This window comes from Varanus komodoensis, unplaced genomic scaffold (assembly GCF_004798865.1).
Source record: "Varanus komodoensis strain SLA01 unplaced genomic scaffold, ASM479886v1 scaffold69, whole genome shotgun sequence".
Lineage (NCBI taxonomy): Eukaryota > Metazoa > Chordata > Lepidosauria > Squamata > Varanidae > Varanus > Varanus komodoensis.
Window position 1 is genome coordinate 1,073,127 of NW_025336334.1, and position 10,633 is coordinate 1,083,759.

Genomic DNA, 10,633 nt, shown 5'->3' on the forward strand with positions numbered 1-10,633 from the left:
AATAAGTTTTTAATAATGTGCTTGAATGAGCAGCACACTAAATAAATTTAGTGATATATGTTAAATGTAAAATAGTTGAACATTTAGATCAAGTGAACACTTAGATCATCAGCATTCTTTTGTCAAGCACATGCCAAGGATAATGTTAGGGTCCAAATCTGGGTGCAAAAGGGAAAGATCTATAAGGCTGTGTACTTGCATACAGAAGTTCAGTTGTGAATTACATGTTCACATTCACCACAATTGTCACACACATACTTTATTTTCAACATTTATAACCTGACTTTCTAAAACTTTTTAAAACTTAAGATGACAAAAAGAAACAAAAAATCCAAAACAATAGATTCAACCATTAAAAAAAAGATTGTAAAGAAGAGAACTGAAAAAGTCACCTATCTTTACCAAAAGCATTGGGTATAGGCTGCAAATGAGTGATGATGGGACAAGGCAGACCCTTTTTTGCCAAGGTGTAGTGCTGTTTTGGTCCCACCACCAAAAAAGAAAAAGGCAGGCAGGCAGACTGGCCATATTTCTCATACCCAGCTGCTGCATCTCGGACAGAATCTTGGTGGGTGACTGCAGAGCTCAGGCAGACCTGAACAGGTGGATGTCATGTAAGGTATTCTCGTTCTATCCATCCGGGGCCTTAAAGATCTGTCTCAACACTGAATGGAGTATAGAAATCAACTGGCAACCAGTGCAAATGATACAGCAGCAAGAGTTCTGTGCTCCTGTCTGCAAGATAAGTGCGTGTCCTGGACCACTCTCCAAACTGTTTTCAAAGCTAACCCATCCCCGTTACAATAATCTAGTATGGATTTGGGCATGAATGAATGTGGCCAGCGCTGGTTTCGCAAGGAAAGGGTGCAACTGTTGCAAGTGCTGAAGTTGCTGAAGGCATTTCCAGCTCAAACTACTAGTGCTGAATCTAGGACAATCTCCAGCAGCAGGAGCTTAAGGGGCAGTGGCATCCAAACCAAAGTAGACTGAATATAATGTCTAAAAGTAAATACTGTCAAGAGATAGTACCTCCATCTTGCTTCTATTAGAGACTGTTTATTTACGCTCATATATCCCAAGCTAGCTCCAAATACCAGTTTAAAGCTTCTTCTGTCTCTGTATGATTACAAAATGGAATAAGGAAAAAATAGGTGTTATCTACTGATAAAACAATAGTCCAAATCTCCTCTGGAATATTTAGCCAAAGGTTTTTTGTGGATCAAGGACAGGCACATTGCAGGGACCTGGGGGCTATTCTCCACTTAAATGCACAAAAAGCTGGCACCCTGCCACTAAATTTCCACCAAAATTTAGCAGTATGGCAGTGGCAAACAGCTGCCTAGTGTTAAAGCAAAATCATGCTCTCCCAAGGCTTCTGGGAGTGTGACTTGGCTTTAAAAAAGGTGTGTACACCCCATGCAAGGCTTTTGTTTTACCACTCTGATTGCACAGACTTAAAAGTATCCATATGAAATTCACTGGAAGAAACTCCAGAAGTGACAGGAACAGAATCCTTGCCCACTTCGTAGCCAAGCTGGAGCAGATATGACTGCTGTTATCCACAAACTGATAATTACTGGACCCCAGTAATGAGTTTTCTGCAACTTGGTTGTTGTACTATTGTAGTATTAAATTACCAAACTCCCATAGAAGACTATGAAGAACAGAAGACAAGTTATGTTGGGGTGGTCCAACATGCAGCCCATAGTGAGTTCTCCCAAGGCCACCATTCCATCATGCTCTCTTCCTGAGACTTTTGGTACAGGAAGGCAGCCTTATGTGAGCTCACCCCAGCATGCCCTGTGCCACTCCAGCTGACAAGCACTCGTCAACAGGAGTGGGTGGGGCATATTGGAGAGAGTTTGTGGGCTCAAGTACAAGAGGCTCAATGCACCAATTCTAGGAAGGAAGGAAGGAAGGAAGGAAGGAAGGAAGGAAGGAAGGAAGGAAGGAAGGAAGGAAGGACCAGGGAGACACATGGGAGAATTTCTGGGTGAAAGAAACAGGGAGGAAAAGGATGGACCACCCCAGAAGAGTGGTCATTGTGCTTGGGCTGTGGTCGGAAAAGGACTGGCCTGCGATCTCTGTAAAGATCACAGGTCCTCAAAGCATTTTTTCTTCCAATCAGTTACTCCTAAACTCATCTTAAAATGAATTCTCCCATGTTTAACAGTTAATTAAATATATTGTGTATATTAAATATATTGTGAATACTTTAATTTACAATATGGAAATGCAATTCACTGTGTGATCCCCAGGTTCTGTGTCAAAGTCTTCATGTGGCCCTTAAGGTACAAAAAGTTGGACCACCCTGAGCTAGGTGTTATTGGGTGTAAAACTTGGGTTAACTCTGTGTTCCAGAAACTGATTGGGGAATAAATAGGCATATCAATAGGTAAAGCTCAAGGACTCCAAGAACTCAAGGATTCTGCAGCAAAAGCTATCATCCACACATTCCCACCTTTTAAAAAAATAGTTAAAATAGAACTGGGTTGCAACATTTCAATCTGCCCGTGCAGACAAGTGTTCATGCCAAACTGCAGTTTTGTAGTCCACTGCCAGCTATCTTTTTTTTAAGGGTGTGGAAAGCACCCTTTGGATCAGAATCCTCAGAGTTTTGAGGCATTGTTCCTATGGCCCTGAGCTGCTCTCAACTTCCCAAAAGGCAAAAAGTCAAGCTGTTGCCAGAATTTGCTGTAGTTCAGTGGACATCTCTGTGTTCCTGCAGGGTTCCCTGGAATACTGCAGGGGGACTGAGGGGGAGATGAGCTGGGGAGAGGAGGGAGGAAAAGGCACACACCCCCTGCTGTGCCTGATCATATGTCAGAAACGGAGGAATTTTAGCTACACAGCATAGTTAAAATTCCCAGGAAATTAATGTGCTGTGCAAACCCAGCCAGTTCTTTCCCATACTATTAAAATGAATGCATCTCCTTGCAGAGAAAAATAGCATGCCAAGCTGAAGTATTCTAGTGTAACCTTTCCTTGATGTGCTAATTTTCGACATGTGGGTTTCCCCCCCACCCCTCAGGTGGTAGAATTCAAGGGTGCATTTCTCTGCAGTCTAAACTGATACACTTGTATAAATAGTTCTGCTCTTTATATGAGCTGGTCTGGTCTGAAAGCTCTGGTAGTCAACCAAATATATATTTTACCTTTCACATAATCAAATCATATGAGGTTCTCACAATAAAAAACAAACAAAACAAAACACTTTGTGCTCAAGGGAACTTGACTGTCTGAACCTGTCAAAAATATTATAGAAAGTTTGGCAAGTTTATCTACATTTAAATGTTCCTATCTGATATAATAGAAAAGAACATGCAGCTTGGATTTGGTAAATGGTGAAAAATATAAATCAGATTCTTTTCTTTAAAAAAACAAAATCACCCCTTCAAATCTGCAAAAAAATTGAGGGCATATCTACAGTGCAGACTAAAACTCTGAAGCCCATGTCTATCCAACTAATTCCATAATAGCTGCAGTGTTGTTAATACTTGTAGTCCCCCACATAACTCTCTAATGACAATTCCCAGACAAGCAGATAAAGTGGAATGCAACTGAAAGAGGTTTGTTGAGCAGGCCCACACCTCCTCTAACTCATGTTCCTCCAGATGTTTTGGCTTTCAATTCCCATGGGAATTGCCCAAACCAGCATGGGCCATAGTCAGGGATGACAGGAGTCAAACAATCCAGAGGGACATATGTTGGAGGAAGACATTTTACAGAAATGGCTCTGATGTGGCATACAAAAAATGTGATATAAAGCTCTATTTTGTTACTTATACAAATTACTATCTCATAACCTGACATTTTGGAAAAGCTTTTGTTTCACACAATATCCTGTTATTGCTTCAGATAACATATTTAGCAGATGAAACAACAGCTGATTGGTAAAAGTATAATAGGGAATAGAAGTATTTATTTCTTTTGCTTAAACCAATACAAAAAGTGCTCTTGAGACTCCCGGTCAAATTCAGAAGAGGTATCCAAGGTGGGAAGATTTATACTTCCCCTAGGCGAAGAATTCTGAAGAGATGTCTGAATTTTAGCCTGCAAATAGTTAATTTATCATGTAATTAGGAATGAAATGTGCTCAAACCTGCAATCAAAAAGCACTGTGTTAAAGAAGATCCTAGAAGCTGTCCAGGTTTAACAATATGTACTCCATCTGTTGCAGTACTTAAGTCTTACTGGTTGTGAAGGTTAATTCTTGGAAAATATTTTTTGTAAAAATCTGGAGTGGACATGGGATGGATCACTTAAGCACATTCTTCAATACAATATCAGGTGATGATCTGCATTTATAAATGGGCCATCACGAATGCATATCACCAGTCCTGGATTAGAGCAGCTAGGAGGCCTTCAGAGGCCCAAACTTAGTAGCATTTCGTCATAAGAAAAAACCCTCATTCTCTTCTTTATCTACTCAATGAAAGTAGAACATTGCTGAAATTTTAGCACTGATAAAAAGATTATTTATAAATTTATATAACCTTTATTAAGATTACAAAAGCATGGTATTGATAAAGACATTCACACAAACTATTCAAAGGGGAATCAGACATGTTATAATATTACACTAAATACAAAGTCAGAACAGTTTCTTTTTAGTTTTTGTGGATGCAAACTTATATCACCAGTAAGTTGCAGTTTATTAGTTCCTGTGCAGAGAATGTGTAGATCAGACAACCAGTCTTGGGACATTGTTGACTGTAAAACATTCTTTTCCCTTTTTAGAAATTTATTTATTGTCTAGCTATGCCCCTGATTTTTATTGTTAGAAATTAAATAAAACTAATAGTATTTTTTTTAATTGGCAGGAGGCCGAGGTCCCTCTTATGAAACCTGGGCCCTAGATTATGGACCTAAATCATGAGGCCTGCTCAGTCCATATGTAAATTTGGCATTGTATATTGCGCCATATTTCCCCAAATACAAAGCTTTCCAATTATCAGTATACTTTCAGCTACCACTCATTAAGCAATAAGGAGTACTGTAACAAGTATGTGTAAACCGAGCCAATGTACTTTGAATAACAGCCCACCTTTGAAAGACTTTTGTTTTGCTCCAGTAAGGGAGATGCAGCTCCATTAAGCAGGCATCCACAAGACCTGAGATGTGAATACATGGGCACCTGTACCTGTGTGCGTGTGCATGCGCGCGCACACACACACACATACACATTTTCCTCTACTCTCTCTGTGTGCACATTGTTGCATGCAAGATTTTCTGCATGGGAACCAATGAGCATGACTTCCTCCATTGTCCAGCAGCTTAGGCAGGATGTCATCGGTGTGTACCAATGTGCACCTGTGCCATAATTCTTTTATTTACAGAACTTGCAGGTAAGATTTCATTTGGTAGGGTCACAATATTGGTCATCTGAAGTTACCCTGTAATAGTGTATTTTCAGTTCCATGCATGGAAAAGTTGAATTGCTATTGCAAAACCTAAAATGGCCACAAGCTATTCAACACAACAAAGAATGTAGTTTTCTTTTTTATCTAATAGTTTCTGAGCAATTATTATATTTTCCTGCTCATTTTTGCAACTTGAAATGCTTGAAGACAAACTACTGCTAGTACATCCTAGCATTTGACAATTTACCTGGTTGCCATGGTGACCAAGAATTCCATGCAGGCAAGTGAGCAAGGTAGCTAAGGAGGGACAGACTGCTCCAACCTTCCTCTAGTAACCTACCAGGTTTCTGCACTAGTTGGAAGTCACAGGTTAGTAGACAGCTATTTGTTTGTTTCTTGGTTGTATAGAACCAAGAGAGTTTTGGTTGTGGTGTGGGGTATACAAATAAAATTAAGAACAACAACAACCTGTTAAGAGGCACTAGTAGCCTACATTTCTGTTCTGGCGGTAGCAGAAATAACTCCTCTCCTCTGCAGCTAGCATGAAAACTCAGGTTGCTAGCTTCTTTGCCTGCTAGTATGTTGCTTTGTATTAGTATTACTAGTACAACTAAACAACTAATTACTAAGTTTTGTGGGTGTATTTGCAACGTTGTGCTAATATACTATTGGATGCACACCTTAGTGTGGGGGTTTGAGGGTGTCAGAGATGTGTCCAAGTGTTATAGCTACGCTTCCAAGAGTTCAGACTCTCACACTAGGCTAGTAGGATCACCAAAAATAGAATGGTCAAAGTGGAGACACATGACTAAGATATATCTACCATATTTAGGAGTAATAGTCACATTAGTAGAAGATAACAACTATAAGAGTGATGAGGCAGAGAAATTCCTGCAAAGCAGCTACTGGGCGGCAGCAGCAGTTGAAGGTGGCACTGGTGGGAGATATTTCACAGACAGCAGTATTGAAGCTCAGACTAGCTCTGGTTAGTACTATGCAGAAGGTTGCAATGGTAAACAATTTCTGGATCTTCTGACCTTGAAACCCCTATGATGAAACAATGCAAAATGAAGCAAGAGATGGTACCAGGAGGTAAGACTCCCAAATCAGAAAGCACTCAGTCAGCTACAGGGGAAGAACAAAGGACAGGTCAAATAGCAAGGTTGCTAATGACACAATTCAATCAAAGCCAAAAAGAAATCTAGGGACTGACATGCACAGAGGTGAAATGAAAGCCTAATGGTGCAACACAGATACAATCGGAACATGGAACATGAGAAGTATGACTCAAGATGAATTGGATACTGTAAAGCAAGAAATGGAATGGCAAAACACTTAAGTACTTGGTGTGAGGCAACTGAAGTGGACTGAAATGTGACATATTCAGTCAGACAAACACAAAGTATTTTATTCTGGATATGACAAATTCAGAAAAAATGGAATGATCTAATATTGCGGCAAGATGTAGCACAGGCAGCTATAAGAAGTTGTGGTGCAATGTCTGATCAACCTATAAACATATGATATTCCTATGTACCAACAACACATGCTGAGGAAGAAGAAATCAAAAACTCTCATGCAAGAGTCAAAGTAGAAATTCATAACACACCAAAACAAGAGATGCTGATAATGATAGGTGATGGGAACACAAAAGTTGAAAACAAAGCAAGATCCAGTATTGTGGGAGAATTTAGGCTAGGGGTCAGAAACAAAGCAGAACAACTCAGAATTCTGTGAAACCAACAATCTGTTTATCACAAATACCTATTTCAAGCAGCTCATCAGATGACTGGACACATACATATCACCAAATGACTGATAACAGAAATTAAACAGGCTACATAACTGAAATGGAATGCGCTCCCCAGAGAGGTCTGCCTGGAGCCGTCGTTATTTGTTTTTCAGCGCCAGGCCAAGACCTTTTTATATAAAGGATATTTTAATAATTGTTGACATTATTTATTGGTTTTAAATTATTCAGCCAGGATGTATTCAGATTGTATATGTATCTATTTGTATGAGTATTTATTTATGATGTTGGAAGCTGTCCCAAGGCTTAAGTGAATGGGAGGCATACAAAAATTCCCAATAAATAAAATAAATAATAAATAAACTGGATGCTGAAGATTATTAATTAGCATTCTTGCTGCCTAAACAAGACCAGGAGTAGACTGTTGTAGTGAACATGAACTATTAGTATCAAAAATCAGAGTAAAGATGAAAAAATCACTAACAGAGATGCAGTACCAACATACAACTTCAATAACTTCAAGTTAAAGTCTACATAAAAACTAGATTTTCCTAATGGAACTGAACTGGCCATGAATCAAAAGAACTGTGGACTGAACCCAGGACTATTATGAGGAGTAATGCAGAAAGATAATTCCTGTAGCAAAAAAGAAAAACACCTAAATGATAATGGAAAAAACACTGACAAATGCTAAGGGCAGGTGGGAAGCAAAAGATGTCAGAAATAGAGTCAGAATCCTGAATGCAACTTTTCAGTGACTATCAAATAGTGACAAAAAGAACCATTACAGTAGCCAGAGCAAGAAATAGAAGAGAACAGAAAAGGAAAACAAGAGACCTCTTCCGGAAGATCCAAGAAATCAAAGGGAGGTGGAAGGTGGAAGACTTGTACAGGAGGGATAAAAGAATAGTTCTTTGAAAGAGGAATCCTATGAGGATGAACCTGCAATATTAGAAAGTGAAGTGAAGCTGAATTTACTTCAGAAAGGTTTCCAAAACAGGCCCAAGCTCCAGTGGAAAAGAAAGAGAACCATCAATAATGATCAAGAGAAACCACCTTCTCTACAAGAAAAATCTATAATGTTTGAAGTGCTTTAGTTTAGGGAAAAACAATGCTCAGATACACATGTTCCATAAAATTATGAGCACTGTGGACAGAGGAATATTTTTCTTCTATCTATCTTTCACATTTGTAAGCTGCCCCATAGTCAGATACTCTTGGGGTGGCTCTCCCTCTCTTATGCTACTAGAGCATGGATTCACACAAAGAAGCTGACTGGTAGTAGGCTCAGGGTGGCCAAAAAGAAATGGTCCTTCACAATCATTATGTTCCTTATGGAACTCACTACCACAAAAGAAGTTACAGTTATGTTTCCTGGCTTAGTACCAAATTAATCCAACTTCATGTCTCCTAGTAATATATAGGCAACACAGATATGTGATGCAATGTCACTGCAGCAATGTGCCTCACATGGAGGGATCTTAGCAATGAGAATCGAAAGGGATTATACAGCTATTCCATCATTTCTTAACTGATTATCTAGAGAAAGAATGCAAGAAGTGGCAGGGAACGACACAAGAACTACAACTCAACAACATCTGGCCAAACACTCCTAACGCCTATAAAATCTCATGACTGAGGCAAAGTGAAGGTGACATACAATCCTTGTTCAGGAGCACCCTGTGTATTTCCCTGAGCCTACAAGTGCCAGCCAATGAAGCAGAATGATCAGGAGAAATCTGATATTGTGCCATGCATTTAACGGAACATTACAAGGAGATGCATGAAGGAGAGGCTGATGAGTGGTAGCAACACATTCATGATAATACGTATTTTGGGACACAGTGGGCTTTGTGGAAGGACTAGACACATTTGTGAAGCATGTGTCTATAGTGCCTATGAACAATATTGGCTAGATGGAACACCCCTTGCAGAGCATGGGCAGATAACTAGAACACCTGTTGTATCCAGTGTACCTTGAGGTACCAGATATTAGAATACAACTGGCATGATAAACACAGATGGGGAATACTGTACTAGGCATAAAAAACATGGGACAAAAGTGCTGTAAAGTGGGGTAAAGAGGGTGTTGTGCAAATATAGCTAGGAATGGGACAGTAGGGATATTTTTAGGGGCAGAATAGTGGGTGGCTTTATATTAAGATGGTCAAAACTGATGAAATTGAAAGTGTCTTAATATGAAGGCTGTATTATGTTGGAATAGCTGCTGCCCATCTCTGATTCATTAAAATATAAGGTATTCTGAAGACAGACTTTTATTTGATGACATAGGGCTAGGGCATGTAAGACAATGGAAAACACTGTCTACAGCAGGGGTCTCAAACTCAACTTACCTGGGGGCCGCTGGAAGTAGAGTCTGGGCCGCATCAAGTATTCCACCACCGCGGTGGTGGTGGGCCGCTCATCCCACGTCGCTCCCGGAGGCCAGCCCAGGCGCCGCCAACACTTTGAAGGCCGCAGCGCCCCTCCCCCGTGCCCTGCCCGTCCCGGCAATTGGCCCACGGGCCGCAAGTTTGAGACCCCTGGTCTACAGGGAAGGAAGTTTAGTAAATGTTGGCTTTTTCCCTTCTAGATGTAAATAAATGTATGAAGGGGCAAGAAAGGAGGGCGAGAAAAATAATATGGGCTTATCTGCAAAGTTAATTAGTTTCAGACCCAACTGCATCATCCTAGAATGCAAAAAAAAAACAGGCAAATACTATGTTGCTATGTTAGCTATAGCTTATGGTGAGGATTCTTGCTGCACAGATAATATTGTTGTCATGTGAAAATACTTATTTTGGCTTGCAAAATATGTATTACTTGTTTTGTGTTATCTCTCAGGAAGCATTTTGATTTGTGGATGGATTAGGTTTTAATTGTGTAAACAGTTCAGAGAGCCATGTAGCTGCTGTGATGATCTATAAAAGCATAAATAAATTAAATAAATAAATTAGGCCATGCAATAGTAAAAAAACTGAGATGGACAGGGATAGACAACTGGCAGCTTGAAAAGTTCAACCTGGCTGCTTGGAGGCTTCTTCTCAGCACACCAGACATCTCTGTGCTCAAGCCCTCCCCTTCTTATGCAACTCAGTTACTTTCTCCCATGTAATTTAAGACACAAATGTAGGATCATCAAACCCCTCTAAAGTTAATTCTCTTTGTGTATGTATGTAGATTCCTCTTACTTGCCTATGTCTGGAAAGAAATAGTTGAGCTATGGCAATGCTTCACTTCCCAATAGTGAAGATGGGTTTAAAGGGTCCTTTGCCTGGAAGAGCCAATGTGGTCAGGAAGATGGAGTGTTGAACTAGCTAGAGAAAAAGGTTCTCAGTTCCTGTTTATGTATGAAGCTCGCTAGATACCTGTCAGTCAATTCACTATCTCTCAGCACAACTTGAACAGGAATTGCTGTCAGGGAGGGGGAGGGAGGGAGGGAGAGAGAGGGGGGGGGGGAGGAGGAGTGGGGGAGAGAGAGAGAGAGAGAGTCCTGAAGAGGGAGAGAGAGAAAAAAAAA

At 40.1% G+C, this 10,633-nt stretch overlaps 1 protein-coding gene across 1 annotated transcript in view; it reads right to left on the bottom strand.

Annotated features, from left to right (window-relative positions):
• The window catches only part of EFCAB6 (EF-hand calcium binding domain 6), a 174,833-nt gene that overhangs the window by 24,316 nt on the left and 139,884 nt on the right, over window positions 1-10,633 (bottom strand). The gene's annotated exons all lie outside the window — the stretch shown is intronic.